General features: G+C 38.8%; 1 protein-coding gene across 2 annotated transcripts in view; it reads right to left on the bottom strand.

Moving 5' to 3' along the window:
- LOC117328276 (protein shank-like) overlaps positions 1-21,915 on the bottom strand; it is a 126,309-nt gene extending 104,394 nt beyond the window's left edge. For both annotated transcript variants that reach the window (XM_033885789.1, XM_033885790.1), the window contains exon 1: positions 21,774-21,915. The gene's annotated coding sequence lies outside the window, so the exon portion shown is untranslated. The remainder of the gene's footprint in view (positions 1-21,773) is intronic.
- Positions 21,916-26,400: the final 4,485 nt, after the last annotated feature.

Raw genomic sequence — 26,400 nt, 5'->3', positions numbered from 1 at the left:
CGATTATAGGTCTATTGGTTATAATCTGAGTTGAGAGTATGTTTTAGCTAGTTTGGTTCTAGTGACCTGGAATACTAAAAACTTTTCAGGTGTCATTCAAGAACCTACTGGCTAAATTATCATAATTCTAGACTTTTAAATTAATCATAAATTGTTTGAATGTGTTAACAAATTTAACCTGTACATGTGTTGCCTTGAATATGGGTCAAATTCACTTCTTTTTACAAATTGTGGTGTCATCCCCCTGAAGGCCCAAGCAACAAGACCTATTGTGCATGCATGCTTATAATCAAAAGAAGTCATATGCAGGAACTTTTTTTTTCATCAAATTTGACATTACCATGAGCTTGAACATGAATCTTATTTTTCGACCAACTTTGAAAGTTAAGGAGTAGTCTTTTGGGTGTTAGATTTCACACTGTTTATCTGATGTAATATGTACTGATGTACTGCCCATGAAGCTATTTAACCCCAGAACAGCGGACACCTTTACTGAGACAGACAACACTAGATATCTACCCATCTATTAAACCCTAACAACAGTGGACACCTTTACTGAGACAGACAACACTAGATATCTACCCATCTATTAAACCCTAACAACAGTGGCCACCTTTACTGAGACAGACAACAATAGATATCTACCCATCTATTAAACCCTAACAACAGTGGCCACCTTTACTGAGACAGACAACACTAGATATCTACCCATCTATTAAACCCTAACAACAGTGGCCACCTTTACTGAGACAGACAACAATAGATATCTACCCATCTATTAAACCCTAACAACAGTGGCCACCTTTACTGAGACAGACAACAATAGATATCTACCCATCTATTAAACCCTAACAACAGTGGCCACCTTTACTGAGACAGACAACATTAGATATCTACCTGTCTATTAAACCCTAACAACAGTGGCCACCTTTACTGAGACAGACAACATTAGATATCTACCCATCTATTAAACCCTAACAACAGTGGCCACCTTTACTGAGACAGACAACACTAGATATCTACCTGTCTATTAAACCCTAACAACAGTGAACACCTTTACTGAGACAGACAACACTAGATATCTACCCATCTATTAAACCCTAACAACAGTGGCCACCTTTACTGAGACAGACAACATTAGATATCTACCCGTCTATTAAACCCTAACAACAGTGGCCACCTTTACTGAGACAGACAACACTAGATATCTACCCATCTATTAAACCCTAACAACAGTGGCCACCTTTACTGAGACAGACAACATTAGATATCTACCCGTCTATTAAACCCTAACAACAGTGGCCACCTTTACTGAGACAGACAACACTAGATATCTACCTGTCTATTAAACCCTAACAACAGTGAACACCTTTACTGAGACAGACAACACTAGATATCTACCTGTCTATTAAACCCTAACAACAGTGGCCACTTTTACTGAGACAGACAACACTAGATATCTACCCATCTATTAAACCCTAACAACAGTGGCCACCTTTACTGAGACAGACAACACTAGATATCTACCCGTCTATTAAACCCTAACAACAGTGGCCACCTTTACTGAGACAGACAACACTAGATATCTACCCATCTATTAAACCCTAACAACAGTGGCCACCTTTACTGAGACAGACAACACTAGATATCTACCCATCTATTAAACCCTAACAACAGTGGCCACCTTTACTGAGACAGACAACAATAGATATCTACCCATCTATTAAACCCTAACAACAGTGGCCACCTTTACTGAGACAGACAACACTAGATATCTACCCATCTATTAAACCCTAACAACAGTGGACACCTTTACTGAGACAGACAACACTAGATATCTACCCATCTATTAAACCCTAACAACAGTGGTCACCTTTACTGAGACAGACAACACTAGATATCTACCCATCTATTAAACCCTAACAACAGTGGACACCTTTACTGAGACAGACAACCCTAGATATCTACCCATCTATTAAACCTTAACAACAGTGGCCACCTTTACTGAGACAGACAACACTAGATATCTACCCGTCTATTAACCCTAACAACAGTGGCCACCTTTACTGAGAAAGACAACACTAGATATCTACCATAACAGATGTTTTCCTGATCTACCTGTCTATTAAACACTAACGAAGTGGACACCTTCACCAAGACAATCTCTCACATTGTTTCCCATCCATTAGACCATTAATAGAAACATATCATCTCCTTTCCTGTTTTTGTCACTTTTACTGATAGGCCCTGTCAGGTCACACACAGGTTTTTCTGACCACAAATGTCTCCAGCCATAATGGGCCCCACCTACACACCTGGAGCTGACCTCAACTATGCTAGAATAATGGCCATTGGTAATGACCAGGATGTAGCCAGCATATATAGGTGGCGTGGTTTATGATACAGACTGGAAATTAAATCAATCCAGCTTTATACAAGATATTCTCTAAATTTAACCCTGTTTAACCCAGGAACTTCTAATTATAATGCTTACTAATGGCTTACACTTCAGTCAACTGAACATTCACTTTGAACTACCATATTTATCCTGAAATAAACCAAGGGGTCTTGTTATCAATGTTGACTGAAGTAAATGAAATAGCATTTGTAAGCAGTGTTATTGAGCTGCAAAAAAAGACTTATAACCAGACATGGGCTTATTGCCAGGTTTTTAATTATTACCAGACATGGGATTATTGACATGTGCTTATTACCAGCCATGGGCTTATTACCAGGCATGGGTTTGTTACCAGGCATAAGTTTATTTCCAGACATGGCCTTATCACCAGACATGACCAAACACTGGCTTATTACCAGACATGGGGTTAATACCAGACTGGCTTATTACCAAACACTGGCTTATTACCAGAAATGGGTTTATTACCAAACACTGGCTTATTACCAAACACTGGCTTATTACCAGACATGGGGTTATTACTAGACTGGCTTATTTTAAGTCATTTTGGGTTAATTACCAAACATGGCCTTATTACCAGACATGAGCTTTTTCCAGACATGGGTTTATCACCAGAAATGGGCTTATTACCAGATGAAGGCTTATTTCCAGACATTAGCTTATTACCAGACATGGGCTTACTGCCGAATAACTACGATACAAATTTACACTAGATAACCCTGTCATCAACATTAGTTTTACCTGTAGTCCATGTTAGAATCAAATGTACCTGGTTTTTACCTGTTTTAACAAACCACAATAAAACCTGGACAGGAAGTCAGATTTATGGCTGTCATGTTTTAATGTTGGTCAGGAACGCTAACACCAATCTGACACACTAATTGTTTCCCTACAGCCTAATACAGGAAGTTTTAAGAATATTATAGGGAAGATAATGTTGATATGCAATCATCAGATTTCATTATGATGATGAAATTTAGGACTACCTCCGATTTTGTCTACAACTTACCATTTCTTGTAAATATCACCTACAACATGACACCACTCATAACAACATGGTACTCTATGGTACACAGTCAGTACTGTAAATTTCAATACACCTAAATAAACTACACACTATATAAATCAGCTGTCCATATGGATTTAATGTGTTAGTCAACAACCTAAACAACTTACTTTGTAAAGTATCCACAAACTGCTGATGCTCTGAGTACTTCATTGAAATTAGTTTAAACTAATGCAATATTGCAACACACAAATTGCCCAAAGGTACAAAAGGTGCCGTGGGCTGTGGTGGCCCCAGCTCATATGGGCCGCCGTTTTACTATTTATTCCCATTTGGTGATATCACCTATTCGAAAAGGTGATATCACCAATTCATTATTCAAATAAGTGATATCACCTCTTCGAATAGGTGATATCACCAATTCGAATAGGTGATATCACTTATGAAATTTTATAAGTGATATCACCTATTCAAATGAGTGATATCACTATGGGCCGCCGTTTTACTATTTATTCCCATTTGGTGATATCACCCATTCGAAAAGGTGATATCACTTAATGAAACGAATAGGTGATATCACCTATTCAATCCGTGATATCACATATTCGTTTCATTAAGTGATATCACCTATTCGAATGAGTGATATTACCTATTCGAATTGGTGATATCACCTATTCGTTTCAATCAGTGATATCACCTATTCGAATGAGTGATATCACCTATTCAAATGGGTGATATCACTTAATGAAACAAATAGGTGATATCACTCATTCGAATAGGTGATATCAATTAAAAAAGTTCTTAAGTGATATCACCTATTCGAATAGGTGATATCACTCATTTGAATAGGTGATATCACCAAATGGGAATAAATAGTAAAACGGCGCCCCATAAGCTCACAGCTCTAAGTTTACTAGGGCCACCACTTAGAATCAAACCCACAACTCTAAGTTTACTAGGGTCACCACTTAGAGTCAAACCCACAACTCTAAGTTTACTAGGGCCACCACTTAGAGTCAAACCCACAACTCCAAGTTTACTAGGGCCACCACTTAGAGTCAAACCCACAACTCCAAGTTTACTAGGGCCACCACTTAGAGTCAAACCCACAACTCTAAGTTTACTAGGGCCACCACTTAGAATCAAACCCACAACTCCAAGTTTACTAGGGCCACCACTTAGAGTCAAACCCACAACTCTAAGTTTACTAGGGCCACCACTTAGAGTCAAACCCACAACTCTAAGTTTACTAGGGCCACCACTTAGAGTCAAACCCACAAATGTAAGTTTACTAGGGCCACCACTTAGAGTCAAACCCACAAATGTAAGTTTACTAGGGCCACCACTTAGAGTCAAACCCACAACTCCAAGTTTACCCAAGGCCACCACTTAGAGTCAAACCCACAACTCCAAGTTTACCCAAGGCCACCACTTAGAGTCAAACCCACAACTCCAAGTTTACCCAAGGCCACCACTTAGAGTCAAACCCACAACTCTAAGTTTACTAGGGTAGTTATCTTACTGAAGGATTTTATAAGATACAAGGTGAAAACCTACGGAGAGATGGACAGACACAGAGTACAGTTATTGAATACTGTGTACTTCCATTAAACAGTGACATAATCAACATAAGAATTAAACAGTGATATGATCATAATTATTCCTCTTTGTATGTTCAAGCTAAGCAATCAAATAATATATTTTCACTTGTGATGCAGGACTGTGGCCAGGTATATGCCACTCAGAGGAAATATAATCCAGTAGTAAATTATCAAGGGGTTAACTACATGGTGTATACATGTCACTTCAATCTGTACAAGGTTTAAAGAAATTGTCAATCATCAAGTTACTCTTTGTGGACACAATCAGTGTACAACCTTATCAAACCTTTGGCTAGATTTCTCACAGGAAAATTCCTATCCCCATCTTTAAACTCTATACATCAAGTCACTTGGACATTATGTTAATTGTCGTACATACCCACAAGGACTGAGAAAGATTGTATGATCAGCCGCTAGGACCAGGATCTATCATCATCCGTATAAATCATTGAGATTATATAAGGGTCAATTTTCAGTAAATTTTGGTTATTACATATTATCTCAAATTACTCCTCCTTCCAGGCTTACTAAAGTAAATTCCTACAAAAACGTAACTCATACACTGTACAAGTTCTGTGTGGTCAAGCTAACCATACAGAGAGACGGGCTATTCTGATAAGGCTTAGCCATGTCCAGAGTAATTAATGTTCACCACATCAATCTGTACATTAAAACTTATCACTTCTTATTCACAGTCTATTCACAGTTAATTACATACAAAGTGGTCTATATTTCACTATCAACACAGGCATGACTGTCAATATTTGTCTGTATTAATGAAATTAGTTGCACATTCCTGTTGAACTATACTCTCTAGAAAATGTCATTTTCACCAAAATACGCTTCATTTCATTAGACGAAGTGGAGGTAAAGCATGTCTGGATGTAATATTCTCTACCTCATCTAATGCACATTTCTGTATTCATATAAATTTCACAAGCCAATTCCACCAATATTTTAATATGCTTGAGAATGTGTTGAAAAACATGTTGAAAAATATGTCTGTATATATGTAAACTTTTGACAATTGTCATTTCAATTAGCCACATGTTATATATATAGACAAATGAAAGTTTTACTAGTAAAGATAAAGACACTTCTTCAAATGTAATTTATTATATCATGGTAGGTTATATAATTAAATAACAACACTGTTATCTTCCAACACACCTACCATCCTATAAACTCAACAGGAGAATGAATTCATCCCATATTATTCAAACTCAATAACAATCGACCTTGATCCTTCAATTCTAACGGAACACTTCACACTAGATAACTAAATCGTATAACACTTCACCGCATATCATAATAAAATATGTCAGATTCTAACTGGTCAATTCACCAGGATCCTTCAAATTCTAACTGGTCAATTCACCAGAATCCTTCAAATTCTAACTGGTCAATTCACCAGGATCCTTCAAATTCTAACTGGTCAATTCACCAGAATCCTTTAAAATCTAATCAGTCAATTCACCAGAATCCTTCAAATTCTAACTGGTCAATTCACCAGAATCCTTCAAATTCTAATTATAACTGGTCAATTCACCACAATCCTTCAAATTCTAATTATAACTGGTCAATTCACCACAATCCTTTAAATTCTAACTGGTCAATTCACCATAATCCTTTAAATTCTAACTGGTCAATACACCAGGATCCTTCAAATTCTAAATGGTCAGTCAATTCACCGGGATCCTTCAAATTCTAACTGGTCAATTCACCACAATCCTTCAAATTCTAATTATAACTGGTCAATTCACCACAATCCTTTAAATTCTAACTGGTCAATTCACCATAATCCTTTAAATTCTAACTGGTCAATACACCAGGATCCTTCAAATTCTAAATGGTCAGTCAATTCACCGGGATCCTTCAAATTCTAACTGGTCAATTCACCACAATCCTTCTAATTCTAATTCTAACTGGTCAATTCACCACAATCCATTAAATTCTAACTGGTCAATTCACCGGGATCCTTCAAATTCTAACTGGTCAATTCACCGGGATCCTTCAAATTCTAACTGGACAATTCACCGGGATCCTTCAAATTCTAACTGGACAATCTTACCTTACAACTTATTGGACATTCTCAAGACACCAGCTCCATATTTTACGGCTGTAAAACTCTTACAAAGTAAAGATTCGCTGTAATTATACTGAGGAATCTCTGTACTTGAGATAGGGGGACTATCCAACTGATACACACTATCAGTGTCACCCTCCAGACAATCCACTGTGAGATGTTGGCAGGAACCTTATCATCCCTCCTTGTTTACACCACAAATCCCAATCCATTTTCAACCAGGAGGATTAATACTATCTGGAGAGTAAGGGCACAGAGGTGGATGAAAGGGCAAGATGATAAACATCATCTTTTAGTTACCACCACGACCTTATAGATCTAAATAAACATCATCTTTTAGTAACCACCAAGACATTATACATCTAAATAAACATCATCTTTTAGTTACCACCAAGACCTTATACATCTAAATAAACATCATCTTTTAGTTACCACCACGACCTTATACATCTAAATAAACATCATCTTTTAGTTACCACCACGACCTTATACATCTAAATAAACATCATCTTTTAGTTACCACCACGACCTTATACATCTAAATAAACATCATCTTTTAGTTACCACCAAGACATTATACATCTAAATAAACATCATCTTTTAGTTATACCACCAAGACATTATACATCTAAATAAACATCATCTTTTAGTTATACCACCAAGACATTATACATCTAAACACACAGTCCCTATAAACAGATATGTCTCAACATTCCTCAAGTCGCATGCTCCTTATAGACAGAGTTGGTGGAGATTTATAAAACACAATCCCTATAGAAAGGGTCTGTGTAAGAATTCTGTAAGAGGTCTGTTTCCTATTTAAATGGTCACAGTCCCTGTTGACAGGGTTGTTGTAGGCAGTATCTCAACAGTTCTAGAGACAAGGTGTTTATAAAACGAGGTCTGAAGGATCTTCTCAATGTACCAAGACATGAACAGTGTCACATCAAACATAAATCTGTCAGAAAGACTTCACACAATATCAAAGGTACAAGAGACATCATAACATTAATCATCCTCAAAGAACTGCATATGTTAATATCAAAATAACAGTACATTTAAGTGTATTTAACTTTGACCTGCAGAACAGTCCAGTAATATACAGTCTAGCTGGCTAAGGTACTTACCTGGTAAATCATAACAAAATATCCAGGAAAATCCTCGTAAAAAATCCAAACAATGTCACGAATCAATGTATGTCCTCAAAAAATCTTACACAACATATCAGTATACTGTTGGTCCCGAACTTATTGTTATTACAAAATCTATATTCACTTTCTTTTGAAGTCTTTAGATAATAATTTGTAGTAAGGTAGGTGGGTACGTGTTAAAGAATGTGATGAATCACTAACTATCCCAGTGTATCTACACCCCTGATGATCAGACAAAGGTGGAGGATGGAAAACAACAGGTAAATGTCCACTACATACATGTGGCTGATGCTAATCATAGCTCACACTGTATGGTACAGGTACAGGGGTGAGAGTGATCAAACTGATCAGGGGAGGTAATTAACACCAATAACACTGTATGGTACAGGTACAGGGGTGAGAGTGATCACAGTGATCAGGGGAGGTAATTAACACCAATAACACTGGAATAATTCAGTTAAATTGCCATTCATCATGAAAAAAGATTGATTCCCTATTTCAGTAAGCTTTGTAAAGAAAAGCCCCACCCGTAATTAACAAACTGTGAACCAATTATATCTAGTTTGTATATATATTTGGTAAAGGAAAACACTTAAAAAGGAAATGTACACAATTTCACTGACACCAAAAAATATTTGTGAATAGCCAATGAAATATTTTCAAATTGAAATCTTGAATCAGGTATTCAGATTCCAACTAATTCCAAAACTATAGCTAGGCAGACCAAAATATAAAGATGATGAAATTTAATGGAGATATTGATTAATAAAGTAGCGTAAAATCCCGATAAAAACACATCAGGCCTTGTGAACACTTACCTACACATACCTGTCCCTAACAGTGAGCAGGCAGTATACCACAGCTGTCACACATATTCTTCACTCCTAATATATTTAGATTTATAGAATTTATAGGTCTATACAGGAAGCAGTGTCCAACAGGAAAGGAATCAATGAAAACACATCATATCTTTATTTATATCCTCACCAAAATATCACAAACCATATTCACACATAATTATTGTGTCTGTAAATGAGGAGCCTGAAATTCATCAAAGGAATTAAATGATGTATAATTAAAACTTAATTCTCTGTGTTGTTCTATTAAAATCAAATGGGAAATATTCAGAGAATAAAATTTATACGACAGAAACCGAGGTTTGATAAATCCTATGTTAATGTTGTTTTATTTTTCTGAGTCAGACAGGACCAGAACAATGTTGGTCAAAGTGACTATGATTGATGTTCTAGACATCATTGTGTCGACAGCTGACCAATCAATGACATCATTACATGTTCCTATAATACAAAGCATTTCCTGTCAATAGTCCAAGGATGCATGTACATGTATACATGTATTCCCCAGAGCGGCCTGATTAACACCTACAACTGTCAACTGTGCTTACACTATAGGTAGTCAGTACATTGTAATCCCCAGAACAGGCTTAGACACCTACAACTGTACATACAGTACACTGTATTCCCCACAACAGACTTAGACACCTACAACTGTACATACAGTACACTGTATTCCTCACAACAGTCTTAGACACCTACAACTGTACATACAGTACACTGTATTCCTCACAACAGTCTTAGACACCTACAACTGTACATACAGTACACTGTATTCCCCACAACAGACTTAGACACCTACAACTGTACATACAGTACATTGTATTCCCCACAGTCTTAGACACCTACAACTGTACATACAGTACACTGTATTCCCCACAGTCTTAGACACCTACAATTGTACATACAGTACACTGTATTCCCCACAGTCTTAGACACCTACAACTGTACATACAGTACACTGTATTCCCCACAACAGTCTCAGACACCTACAACTGTACATACAGTACACTGTATTCCCCACAACAGACTTAGACACCTACAACTGTACATACAGTACACTGTATTCCCCACAACAGTCTTAGACACCTACAACTGTACATACAGTACACTGTATTCCCCACAACAGACTTAGACACCTACAACTGTACATACAGTACACTGTATTCCTCACAACAGTCTTAGACACCTACAACTGTACATACAGTACACTGTATTCCCCACAACAGACTTAGACACCTACAACTGTACATACAGTACACTGTATTCCCCACAACAGTCTTAGACACCTACAACTGTACATACAGTACACTGTATTCCCCACAACAGACTTAGACATCTACAACTGTACATACAGTACACTGTATTCCTCACAACAGTCTTAGACACCTACAACTGTACATACAGTACACTGTATTCCCCACAACAGTCTTAGACACCTACAACTGTACATACAGTACACTGTATTCCCCACAACAGTCTTAGACACCTACAACTGTACATACAGTACACTGTATTCCCCACAACAGTCTTAGACACCTACAACTGTACATACAGTACACTTTATTCCCCACAACAGTCTTAGACACCTACAACTGTACATACAGTACACTGTATTCCCCACAACAGACTTAGACACCTACAACTGTACATACAGTACACTGTATTCCCCACAACAGACTTAGACACCTACAACTGTACATACAGTACACTGTATACCCCACAACAGTCTTAGACACCTACAACTGTACATACAGTACACTGTATTCCCCACAACAGACTTAGACACCTACAACTGTACATACAGTACACTGTATACCCCACAACAGTCTTAGACACCTACAACTGTACATACAGTACACTGTATTCCCCACAACAGACTTAGACACCTACAACTGTACATACAGTACACTGTATTCCCCACAACAGACTTAGACACCTACAACTGTACATACAGTACACTGTATTCCCCACAACAGTCTTAGACACCTACAACTGTACATACAGTACACTTTATTCCCCACAACAGTCTTAGACACCTACAACTGTACATACAGTACACTGTATTCCCCACAACAGTCTTAGACACCTACAACTGTACATACAGTACACTTTATTCCCCACAACAGTCTTAGACACCTACAACTGTACATACAGTACACTGTATTCCCCACAACAGACTTAGACACCTACAACTGTACATACAGTACACTGTATTCCCCACAACAGACTTAGACACCTACAACTGTACATACAGTACACTGTATTCCCCACAACAGACTTAGACACCTACAACTGTACATACAGTACACTGTATTCCCCACAACAGTCTTAGACACCTACAACTGTACATACAGTACACTGTATTCCCCACAACAGTCTTAGACACCTACAACTGTACATACAGTACACTGTATACCCCACAACAGTCTAATTAGACACCTACAACTGTACATACAGTATACTTTATTCCCCACAACAGACTTAGACACCTACAACTGTACATACAGTACACTGTATTCCCCACAATCTTAGACACCTACAACTGTACATACAGTACACTGTATACCCCACAACAGACTTAGACATCTACAACTGTACATACAGTACACTGTATTCCCCACAACAGTCTTAGACACCTACAACTGTACATACAGTACACTGTATTCCCCACAACAGACTTAGACACCTACAACTGTACATACAGTACACTGTATTCCCCACAATCTTAGACACCTACAACTGTACATACAGTACACTGTATTCCCCACAACAGACTTAGACACCTACAACTGTACATACAGTACACTGTATTCCCCACAACAGTCTTAGACACCTATAACTGTACATACAGTACACTGTATTCCCCACAACAGTCTTAGACACCTACAACTGTACATACAGTACACTGTATCCCCCACAACAGACTTAGACACCTACAACTGTACATACAGTACACTTTATTCCCCACAACAGTCTTAGACACCTACAACTGTACATACAGTACACTGTATCCCCCACAACAGACTTAGACACCTACAACTGTACATACAGTACACTGTATTCCCCACAACAGTCTAATTAGACACCTACAACTGTACATACAGTACATTGTATTCCCCACAACAGACTTAGACACCTACAACTGTACATACAGTACACTGTATTCCCCACAACAGTCTTAGACACCTACAACTGTACATACAGTACACTGTATTCCCCACAACAGACTTAGACACCTACAACTGTACATACAGTACACTGTATTCCTCACAACAGTCTTACACACCTACAACTGTACATACAGTACACTGTATTCCCCACAACAGTATTAGACACCTACAACTGTACATACAGTATACTGTATTCTCCACAACAGACTTACACACCTACAACTGTACATACAGTACACTGTATTCCTCACAACAGTCTTACACACCTACAACTGTACATACAGTATACTGTATTCCCCACAACAGTCTTAGACACCTACAACTGTACATACAGTATACTGTATTCCCCACAACAGACTTAGACACCTACAACTGTACATACAGTATACTGTATTCCCCACAACAGACTTAGACACCTACAACTGTACATACAGTACACTGTATTCCCCACAATCTTAGACACCTACAACTGTACATACAGTACACTGTATTCCCCACAATCTTAGACACCTACAACTGTACATACAGTACACTGTATTCCCCACAATCTTAGACACCTACAACTGTACATACAGTACACTGTATACCCCACAACAGACTTAGACATCTACAACTGTACATACAGTACACTGTATTCCCCACAACAGTCCCAGACACCTACAACTGTACATACAGTACACTGTAATTCCCACAACAGTCTTAGACACCTACAACTGTACATACAGTACACTGTATTCCCCACAACAGACTTAGACACCTACAACTGTACATACAGTACACTGTATTCCCCACAACAGTCTTAGACACCTACAACTGTACATACAGTACACTGTATTCCCCACAACAGACTTAGACACCTACAACTGTACATACAGTATACTGTATTCCCCACAACAGACTTAGACACCTACAACTGTACATACAGTACACTGTATTCCCCACAACAGTCTTAGACACCTACAACTGTACATACAGTACACTGTATTCCCCACAACAGTCTAATTAGACACCTACAACTGTACATACAGTACACTGTATTCCCCACAACAGTCTTAGACACCTACAACTGTACATACAGTACACTGTATTCCCCACAACAGTCTAATTAGACACCTACAACTGTACATACAGTACACTGTATTCCCCACAACAGTCTTAGACACCTACAACTGTACATACAGTACACTGTATTCCCCACAACAGTCTTAGACATCTACAACTGTACATACAGTACACTGTATTCCCCACAACAGACTTAGACACCTACAACTGTACATACAGTACACTGTATTCCCCACAAGTCTTAGACACCTACAACTGTACATTCAGTACACTGTATTCCCCACAACAGACTTAGACACCTACAACTGTACATACAGTACATTGTATACCCCACAACAGTCTTAGACACCTACAACTGTACATACAGTACACTGTATTCCTCACAACAGTCTCAGACACCTACAACTGTACATACAGTACACTGTATTCCCCACAACAGACTTAGACACCTACAACTGTACATACAGTATACTGTATTCCCCACAACAGTCTTAGACACCTACAACTGTACATACAGTACACTGTATTCCCCACAATCTTAGACACCTACAACTGTACATACAGTACACTGTATTCCCCACAACAGACTTAGACACCTACAACTGTACATACAGTACACTGTATTCCCCACAGTCTTAGACACCTACAACTGTACATACAGTACACTGTATTCCCCACAACAGTCTTAGACACCTACAACTGTACATACAGTACACTGTATTCCCCACAACAGTCTTAGACACCTACAACTGTACATACAGTACACTGTATTCCCCACAGTCTTAGACACCTACAACTGTACATACAGTACACTGTATTCCCCACAGTCTTAGACACCTACAACTGTACATACAGTACACTGTATTCCCCACAACAGTCTTAGACACCTACAACTGTACATACAGTACACTGTATTCCCCACAGTCTTAGACACCTACAACTGTACATACAGTACACTGTATTCCCCACAACAGTCTTAGACACCTACAACTGTACATACAGTACACTGTATTCCCCACAGTCTTAGACACCTACAACTGTACATACAGTACACTGTATTCCCCACAACAGTCTTAGACACCTACAACTGTACATACAGTACACTGTATTCCCCACAAGTCTTATACACCTACAACTGTACATACAGTACACTGTATTCCCCACAACAGACTTAGACACCTACAACTGTACATACAGTACACTGTATTCCCCACAACAGTCTTAGACACCTACAACTGTACATACAGTACACTGTATTCCCCACAGTCTTAGACACCTACAACTGTACATACAGTACACTGTATTCCCCACAGTCTTAGACACCTACAACTGTACATACAGTACACTGTATTCCCCACAACAGTCTTAGACACCTACAACTGTACATACAGTACACTGTATTCCCCACAACAGTCTCAGACACCTACAACTGTACATACAGTACACTGTATTCCCCACAACAGTCTTAGACACCTACAACTGTACATACAGTACACTGTATTCCCCACAACAGTCTTAGACACCTACAACTGTACATACAGTACACTGTATTCCCCACAGTCTTAGACACCTACAACTGTACATACAGTACACTGTATTCCCCACAGTCTTAGACACCTACAACTGTACATACAGTACACTGTATTCCTCACAACAGTCTCAGACACCTACAACTGTACATACAGTACACTGTATTCCCCACAACAGACTTAGACACCTACAACTGTACATACAGTATACTGTATTCCCCACAACAGTCTTAGACACCTACAACTGTGCATACAGTACACTGTATTCCCCACAGTCTTAGACACCTACAACTGTACATACAGTACACTGTATTCCCCACAACAGCCTTAGACACCTACAACTGTACATACAGTACACTGTATTCCCCACAACAGTCTTAGACACCTACAACTGTACATACAGTACACTGTATTCCCTACAACTGTCTTAGACACCTACAACTGTACATACAGTACACTGTATTCCCCACAACAGACTTAGACACCTACAACTGTACATACAGTACACTGTATTCCCCACAACAGACTTAGACACCTACAACTGTACATACAGTACACTGTATTCCCCACAACAGACTTAGACACCTACAACTGTACATACAGTACACTGTATTCCCCACAACAGTCTAATTAGACACCTACAACTGTACATACAGTACATTGTATTCCCCACAACAGACTTAGACACCTACAACTGTACATACAGTACACTGTATTCCCCACAACAGTCTTAGACACCTACAACTGTACATACAGTACATTGTATACCCCACAACAGTCTTAGACACCTACAACTGTACATACAGTACACTGTATTCCCCACAACAGTCTTAGACACCTACAACTGTACATACAGTACACTGTATTCCCCACAACAGACTTAGACACCTACAACTGTACATACAGTACACTGTATTCCCCACAACAGTCTAATTAGACACCTACAACTGTACATACAGTACACTGTATTCCCCACAACAGTCTTAGACACCTACAACTGTACATACAGTACACTGTATTCCCCACAACAGTCCCAGACACCTACAACTGTACATACAGTACACTGTATTCCCCACAACAGACTTAGACACCTACAACTGTACATACAGTACACTGTATTCCCCACATCAGAATTAGACACCTACAACTGTACATACAGTACATTGTATTCCCCACAACAGACTTAGACACCTACAACTGTACATACAGTACACTGTATTCCTCACAAGTCTTAGACACCTACAACTGTACATACAGTAAACTGTATTCCCCACAAGTCTTAGACACCTACAACTGTACATACAGTAAACTGTATTCCCCACAACAGTCTTAGACACCTACAACTGTACATACAGTACACTGTATTCCCCACAACAGTCCCAGACACCTACAACTGTACATACAGTACACTGTATTCCCCACAACAGTATTAGACACCTACAACTGTACATACAGTATACTGTATTCCCCACAACAGTATTAGATACCTACAACTGTACATACAGTACACTGTATTCCCCACATCAGAATTAGACACCTACAACTGTACATACAGTACACTGTATTCCCCACAACAGTCTTAGACACCTACAACTGTACATACAGTACACTGTATTCCCCACAACAGTCTTAGACACCTACAACTGTACATACAGTACACTGTATTCCCCACAACAGACTTAGACACCTACAACTGTACATACAGTATACTGTATTCCCCACAACAGACTTAGACACCTACAACTGTACATACAGTACACTGTATACCCCACAACAGTCTTAGACACCTACAACTGTACATACAGTACACTGTATTCCCCACAACAGTCTCAGACACCTACAACTGTACATACAGTACACTGTATTCCCCACAACAGACTTAGACACCTACAACTGTACATACAGTACACTGTATTCCCCACAACAGACTTAGACACCTACAACTGTACATACAGTACACTGTATTCCCCACAACAGACTTAGACACCTACAACTGTACATACAGTACACTGTATTCCCCACAACAGTCTTAGACACCTACAACTGTACATACAGTACATTGTATTCCCCACAACAGTCTTAGACACCTACAACTGTACATACAGTACACTTTATTCCCCACAACAGTCTTAGACACCTACAACTGTACATACAGTACACTTTATTCCCCACAACAGTCTTAGACACCTACAACTGTACATACAGTACACTGTATTCCCCACAACAGACTTAGACACCTACAACTGTACATACAGTACACTGTATTCCCCACAACAGTCTTAGACACCTACAACTGTACATACAGTATACTGTATTCTCCACAACAGACTTACACACCTACAACTGTACATACAGTACACTGTATTCCCCACAACAGACTTAGACACCTATAACTGTACATACAGTACACTGTATTCCCCACAACAGTCTAAGACACCTACAACTGTACATACAGTACACTGTATTCCCCACAACAGTCTTAGACACCTACAACTGTACATACAGTACACTGTATTCCCCACAGTCTTAGACACCTACAATTGTACATACAGTACACTGTATTCCCCACAACAGTCTTAGACACCTACAACTGTACATACAGTACACTGTATTCCCCACAACAGTCTTAGACACCTACAACTGTACATACAGTACACTGTATCCCCCACAACAGTCTTAGACACCTACAACTGTACATACAGTATACAGTATTCCCCACAACAGTCTTAGACACCTACAACTGTACATACAGTATACAGTATTCCCCACAACAGACTTAGACACCTACAACTGTACATACAGTACACTGTATTCCCCACAACAGTCTTAGACACCTACAACTGTACATACAGTACACTTTATTCCCCACAACAGTCTTAGACACCTACAACTGTACATACAGTACACTGTATTCCCCACAACAGACTTAGACACCTACAACTGTACATACAGTACACTGTATTCCCCACAACAGTCTTAGACACCTACAACTGTACATACAGTACACTGTATTCCCCACAACAGACTTAGACACCTACAACTGTACATACAGTACACTGTATTCCCCACAACAGACTTAGACACCTACAACTGTACATACAGTACATTGTATTCCCTAACAGTCTTAGACACCTACAACTGTACATACAGTACACTGTATTCCCCACAACAGTCTTAAGACACCTACAACTGTACATACAGTACATTGTATTCCCTAACAGTCTTAGACACCTACAACTGTACATACAGTACACTGTATTCCCCACAACAGGCTTAGACACCTACAACTGTACATACAGTACACTGTATTCCCCACAACAGTCTTAGACACCTACAACTGTACATACAGTACACTGTATTCCCCACAACAGACTTAGACACCTACAACTGTACATACAGTACACTGTATTCCCCACAGTCTTAGACACCTACAACTGTACATACAGTACACTGTATTCCCCACAACAGTCTTAGACACCTACAATTGTACATACAGTACATTGTATTCCCCACAACAGTCTTAGACACCTACAACTGTACATACAGTACACTGTATTCCCCACAACAGTCCCAGACACCTACAACTGTACATACAGTATACTGTATTCTCCACAACAGACTTAGACACCTACAATTGTACATACAGTACATTGTATTCCCCACAACAGTCTTAGACACCTACAATTGTACATACAGTACACTGTATTCCCCACAACAGACTTAGACACCTACAACTGTACACACAGTACACTGTATTCCCCACAACAGACTTAGACACCTACAACTGTACATACAGTACATTGTATTCCCCACAACAGTCTTAGACACCTACAACTGTACATACAGTACACTGTATTCCCCACAACAGTCCCAGACACCTACAACTGTACATACAGTATACTGTATTCTCCACAACAGACTTAGACACCTACAACTGTACATACAGTACACTGTATTCCCCACAACAGTCCCAGACACCTACAACTGTACATACAGTATACTGTATTCTCCACAACAGACTTAGACACCGACAACTGTACATACAGTACACTGTATACAGTACACTGTATTCCCCACAACAGACTTAGACACCTACAACTGTACATACAGTACACTGTATTCCCCACAACAGTCCCAGACACCTACAACTGTACATACAGTACACTGTATTCCCCACAACAGTCCCAGACACCTACAACTGTACATACAGTATACTGTATTCCCTAACAGTCTTAGACACCTACAACTGTACATACAGTACACTGTATTCTCCACAACAGTCTCAGACACCTACAACTGTACATACAGTATACTGTATTCCCTAACAGTCTTAGACACCTACAACTGTACATACAGTACACTGTATTCTCCACAACAGTCCCAGACACCTACAACTGTACATACAGTATACTGTATTCCCTAACAGTCTTAGACACCTACAACTGTACATACAGTACATTGTATTCCCCAGAACAGACTTAGACACCTACAACTGTACATACAGTACACTGTATACCCCACAACAGACTTAGACACCTACAACTGTACATACAGTACACTGTATTCCCCACAACAGACTTAGACACCTACAACTGTACATACAGTACACTGTATTCCCCACAACAGACTTAGACACCTACAACTGTACATACAGTACACTGTATTCCCCAGAACAGTCTTAGACACCTACAACTGTACATACAGTACACTGTATTCCCTACAACAGACTTAGACACCTACAACTGTACATACAGTACACTGTATTCCCCACAACAGACTTAAACACCTACAACTGTACATACAGTACACTGTATTCCCCACAACAGACTTAGACACCTACAACTGTACATACAGTATACAGTATTCCCCACAACAGACTTAGACACCTACAACTGTACATACAGTACACTGTATTCCCCACAACAGTCTTAGACACCTACAACTGTACATACAGTACACTGTATTCCCCAGAACAGTCTTAGACACCTACAACTGTACATACAGTACATTGTATTCCCCACAGTCTTAGACACCTACAACTGTACATACAGTACACTGTATTCCCCACAACAGTCTCAGACACCTACAACTGTACATACAGTACACTGTATTCCCCACAACAGTATTAGACACCTACAACTGTACATACAGTACATTGTATTCCCCACAACAGTCTCAGACACCTACAACTGTACATACAGTACACTGTATTCCCCACAACAGTATTAGATACCTACAACTGTACATACAGTACACTGTATTCCCCACAACAGACTTAGACACCTACAATTGTACATACAGTACATTGTATTCCCCACAACAGACTTAGACACCTACAACTGTACATACAGTACACTGTATTCCCCACAACAGTCTTAGACACATACAACTGTACATACAGTATACTGTATTCCCCACAACAGACTTAGACACCTACAACTGTACATACAGTACACTGTATTCCCCACAACAGACTTAGACACCTACAACTGTACATACAGTACACTGTATTCCCCACAGTCTTAGACACCTACAACTGTACATACAGTACACTGTATTCCCCACAACAGTATTAGACACCTACAACTGTACATACAGTATACTTTATTCCCCACAACAGTCTTAGACACCTACAACTGTACATACAGTACACTGTATTCCCCACAACAGTATTAGACACCTACAACTGTACATACAGTACACTGTATTCCCCACAACAGACTTAGACACCTACAACTGTACATACAGTACACTGTATTCCCCACAGTCTTAGACACCTACAACTGTACATACAGTACACTGTATTCCCCACAACAGTATTAGACACCTACAACTGTACATACAGTATACTTTATTCCCCACAACAGTCTTAGACACCTACAACTGTACATACAGTACATTGTATTCCCCACAACAGTCTTAGACACCTACAACTGTACATACAGTACATTGTATTCCCCACAGTCTTAGACACCTACAACTGTACATACAGTACACTGTATTCCCCACAACAGTCTTAGACACCTACAACTGTACATACAGTACATTGTATTCCCCACAACAATCTTAGACACCTACAACTGTACATACAGTACAATGTATTCCCCACAACAGACTTAGACACCTACAACTGTACATACAGTACACTGTATTCCCCACAACAGACTTAGACACCTACAACTGTACATACAGTACACTGTATTCCCCACAGTCTTAGACACCTACAACTGTACATACAGTACACTGTATTCCCCACAACAGTATTAGACACCTACAACTGTACATACAGTATACTTTATTCCCCACAACAGTCTTAGACACCTACAACTGTACATACAGTACATTGTATTCCCCACAACAGTCTTAGACACCTACAACTGTACATACAGTACACTGTATTCCCCACAACAGTCTTAGACACCTACAACTGTACATACAGTACACTGTATTCCCCACAACAGTCTTAGACACCTACAACTGTACATACAGTACATTGTATTCCCCACAGTCTTAGACACCTACAACTGTACATACAGTACACTGTATTCCCCACAACAGTCTTAGACACCTACAACTGTACATACAGTACATTGTATTCCCCACAACAATCTTAGACACCTACAACTGTACATACAGTACAATGTATTCCCCACAACAGACTTAGACACCTACAACTGTACATACAGTACACTGTATTCCCCACAACAGTCTCAGACACCTACAACTGTACATACAGATTTTTTTTTTACTTCAAAGTTTCAGTAAAAGCATGAAAAGAAACAACCTTTTCTGTTAAAGTAAGATTCAGATCTTACATATTACTGATTAACTTAATATCAAGGGTTGAATATGATCCTGAAGAATACTTTTTTATGAATCTATCATTTAAACTTACCTCCAAGTAACAACTCACAAGCTTAAAGTAATCCAATGTCTTCTTTTTAAATCCCAATAGTTGGATATCTTCAAATCAGAAAATAAAAGGTTATCAGTAATGGAAATAGAAAGAGGAAACAATCGAAAATGAATCACAGGTAACTGTAATATGGTCACAACACTGGCCAGCTGTTATAGAGATGTTATCCTGCTAGTAGAGTGAGACAAACTGCCCCCAGCTATATCTACAGCTGATCATTACCTTTCTCCACTGACCATACCTGACTCTTGACCAATACCATAGCCTGCAGTCCTCGGTCATCATTGGTCATCAAGTTTAATCCCAGAGGTCAATGGTCAAGCATACTGGTAAAGGTAATAGTTAACTTCACAATCTGGCCATTAGGACTGCTTCACCTGTACACCTCAGTCTATTTTTGGTATTTTACACTTGCTTATGTCCCCTTATATATTCACAGCTATGCTTTGTCACACAATCTTACATGACCTTAAATTCTGCAGAACAACTCTGATAAACTACATACTTTTACAGTGTCAAGCTTTACACTTAAAACTATATACTGTACTTAATTGTACCTAACAATAGGATAATTACAACACTTATTAGTCAGATAATGGAGAACTAATTACAATACCTATCTACCATGTATACTTATCTATAATGATTATGTAGCTAAACCCACCAGGTATACTTGTAAGTAAAAAAACTACCAGGTTTACTCAGGACAAAGCAATTCTTTCAAGACATATTCCCGGTAAATTGGTATACTCAGGACAAAGCAATTCTTTCAAGACATATTCCCGGTAAATTGGTAATCAATAAATCTATGAATTTATTTATTTTAAATAATGATGGCACAATATCCCAAATAAAAGAGATCTTCAATCAAACCATCAGTCTGACAATCAATCAATTTTCATATATCTTTTTGTGGACTACTAATTAAGTTTGTGACATATTAACTAGTGTTCATAAAAATATGTTTTACAAGGTGCTATCAGCTATGCATGACATCCATAAGGTGCATGTCAGCTATATAACTGGCCCCAGGACAAGATGACCAGCGTTAGGGGCTGACAGCTCCTCTCTAGCCCCTATACCCCATCAGTCACAGTCAGACAGTCATTTCAATCACACAAGGTGACAGCCTCCAAATCACTGCGACAAATATGTGGTGACATTTCTAGTCCCAGTATGACTAGTATTTGTATACATACTGTTTAGATATACAGTCAATGTTTGAATGTCAATGGTACTGTATCAATATTATGATAAGCATATACAAATCAAAGTACAAATTGAAAATATATATTAACTACATAAATGTCACTTCTAAGTCAACAAGGCAGAATGGTAAAAGGAGTAGTAAGGAGTCTAGTCGATGTATACAAGCTTAGGTGACAGATTACCAGTTTGTGACTCTAAGGTTTGAGAGTGTCAGTCATAGGCTGAAACATTAAAAGTAATACACTACACAGTGATGATTTTACAGTGTTTTTATTAAGACAGAAAGTTACTGATCAATGGTAAGGTGACTCAGCTGGAATGCTGTAAGATCAATAACATCACAAGGAATCCTTAAATCCTCCACTGCTCAATAATACTGTAAAGGTCAGGCACCGTAGTCAATCTAAAGTCTAAATTATCAGGAACATCAGCCTTCCCTTCCTCAATGTTAGGGACTGTAGTCAATCTAAAGTCTAAATTATCAGGAACATCAGCCTTCCCTTCCTTAATGTTAGGGACCGTACTTAATCTAAAGTCGAAATTATCAGGAACATCAGCCTTCCCTTCCTCAATGTTAGGGACCGTACTTAATCTAAAGTCGAAATTATCAGGAACATCAGCCTTCCCTTCCTCAATGTTAGGGACCATACTTAATCTAAAGTCTAATTATCAGGAACATCAGCCTTCCCTTCCTCAATGTTAGGGACCGTAGTCAATCTAAAGTCTAATTATCAGGAACATCAGCCTTCCCTTCCTCAATGTTAGGGACCGTACTTAATCTAAAGTCGAAATTATCAGGAACATCAGCCTTCCCTTCCTCAATGTTAGGGACCGTAGTCAATCTAAAGTCTAATTATCAGGAACATCAGCCTTCCCTTCCTCAATGTTAGGGACCGTAGTCAATCTAAAGTCTAAATTATCAGGAACATCAGCCTTCCCTTCCTCAATGTTAGGGACCGTACTTAATCTAAAGTCGAAATTATCAGGAACATCAGCCTTCCCTTCCTCAATGTTAGGGACCGTACTTAATCTAAAGTCTAATGATCAACATCAGCCTTCCCTTCCTCAATGTTAGGGACCAACCTAATCTAAGGCCTATTACGATCAAGTGGTACAATGTCCAACATTGTTTTCCTTCAATGAAAATACATTGAGGAAAAAAAGGGTCATGCTTCACAAAATGACACCTTTTTGTTTCATTTTGATAAAGAATGGAGTCAGAGTGTAATGAATCATGTCACATACAGGTCTATATATTCAACAGAAAAAAATTCAAATTCATAGATCTAAACCAATGACTTGTATTAATTTCCTTGAGGCATCCATATTATCATTTAAGATTCATACATCAGATAGCACAATACACACACAACACAGGGACTTGGAAGAAGCCTAAGGGTCTGACACAACATTCACCTCACTGGCTATAAATAACCAGTCCTGATAAACTAGAAAGACAAACCCCAGGAATTTATATAACCTGTGGATTTATCATTCAACAATCACAATGTGGAACCTGCAGAGTAATTTGGGAGACCTGGAGAATGTACCCGGAAATAAACTTTCCTTGTACAACAGGTCACTCTATCAATACAGGGAGACACCCACAAGTTCAATGAGAGGTCGGTCTCAATTTATAGTCACCTCAACTTGGACATCTCACTTCTGGTTACTTTATACCAAAGGTCTAGACCAGTCATTCCAATTGCTCATTCAAACCCAAGACCCAACAACTAGATGGACCTTGTACCAAAGAGCTGATCATACTAAAAACTAACTACAGGACTTGAAACAGAAGTTTCTACAAAAAGATAGGAGCATGTAACCTGATCATCACATTGTGACCTTCCCTCCATAAGGTGCAGTATAGTGTGCCAGCTGCCGTAGCATCAGGTGTACCCTGGCAACAACCTGCAGAACAGGAACAAAGCTATCATTACAGGGCCCTTCCACTCAGGCCTGATAATAAGGAGACCTCTTTTGTTGCAGACTAGCTATTGATAAGGGCCCACATGGCCAGACAAGTGTTAGGGGAAACAATAACTTCACCAGGACATGTACAATATGTTAGGGAAGTTTGGATACCAAGAAATAATGTCAAGACAGAAATGGTCTCAAGTTATATTTAGAGAAAACAAAATTTTACTTCAATATTGGCTTCCTCTCAAGCAGGATGTTTTTGAAACCAATACTGCCAATTTACTGCTGAAAAACATATAACACCACAGAACAGGAAAGACATTTTTCCAGATATAATGATTCATGAAACTCACATTCTAAACATTATCTAATATCAAAATTGTATGATTTTTGCATTAAAATTCTAATTACAAAATGGTGTTTTTTTCAACATTCCTCAGCTTTAAAACAAATTAGCCGCAAATTTATTCTTGAAACAATTTCATCTCCAATAGTTTTACTCCAGTACTTACCTATAGACACACAGGTAACAGAGGATTATCAATCCCTTTCTACACAAACAATAATGTACCACATCACAATCTGAGGTAAAAGATCACAGGAGAATGTGTGTTGTATCTGACATCCCCAAATTGTTGTGCTTTAGGTGTTTACTTGTCACAGGTAATAACAACAACTGACCAGCCACAGTACCTCAGCCAGCTTCCTTCCCCAGCATTTACTGTAGGGTATACTCACTTACACAACATTGTGTTACTGAGAAACATTGTCACTGTAGGGTGCACTATACATGTAGGTATACTATGAGAAACATAGTCACTGTAGGGTATACTCACTTACACAACATTGTGTTACTGAGAAACATTGTCACTGTAGGGTGTACTATAGGTATACTATGAGAAACATACAGTCACTGTAGGGTATACTCACTTACACAACATTGTGTTACTGAGAAACATTGTCACTGTAGGGTGCACTATACATGTAGGTATACTATGAGAAACATAGTCACTGTAGGGTATACTCACTTACACAACATTGTGTTACTGAGAAACATTGTCACTGTAGGGTGTACTATAGGAATACTATGAGAAACATTGTCACTGTAGGGTATACTATAGGAATACTATGAGAAACATATTCACTGTAGGGTATACTCACTTACACAACATTGTATTGATGAGAAACATACGGTCACTGTAGGGTATACTATAGGTATACTATGAGAAACATAGTCACTGTAGGGTATACTCACTTACACAACATTGTATTGATGAGAAACATACGGTCACTGTAGGGTATACTATAGGTATACTATGAGAAACATATTCACTGTAGGGTATACTCACTTACACAACATTGTATTGATGAGAAACATACGGTCACTGTAGGGTATACTATAGGTATACTATGAGAAACATAGTCACTGTAGGGTATACTCACTTACACAACATTGTATTGATGAGAAACATACGGT

Source organism: Pecten maximus, chromosome 5 (assembly GCF_902652985.1).
Source record: "Pecten maximus chromosome 5, xPecMax1.1, whole genome shotgun sequence".
NCBI lineage: Eukaryota > Metazoa > Mollusca > Bivalvia > Pectinida > Pectinidae > Pecten > Pecten maximus.
Note: the sequence above shows the minus strand (reverse complement) of the source record. Positions and strands in the feature narration are given on the sequence as shown.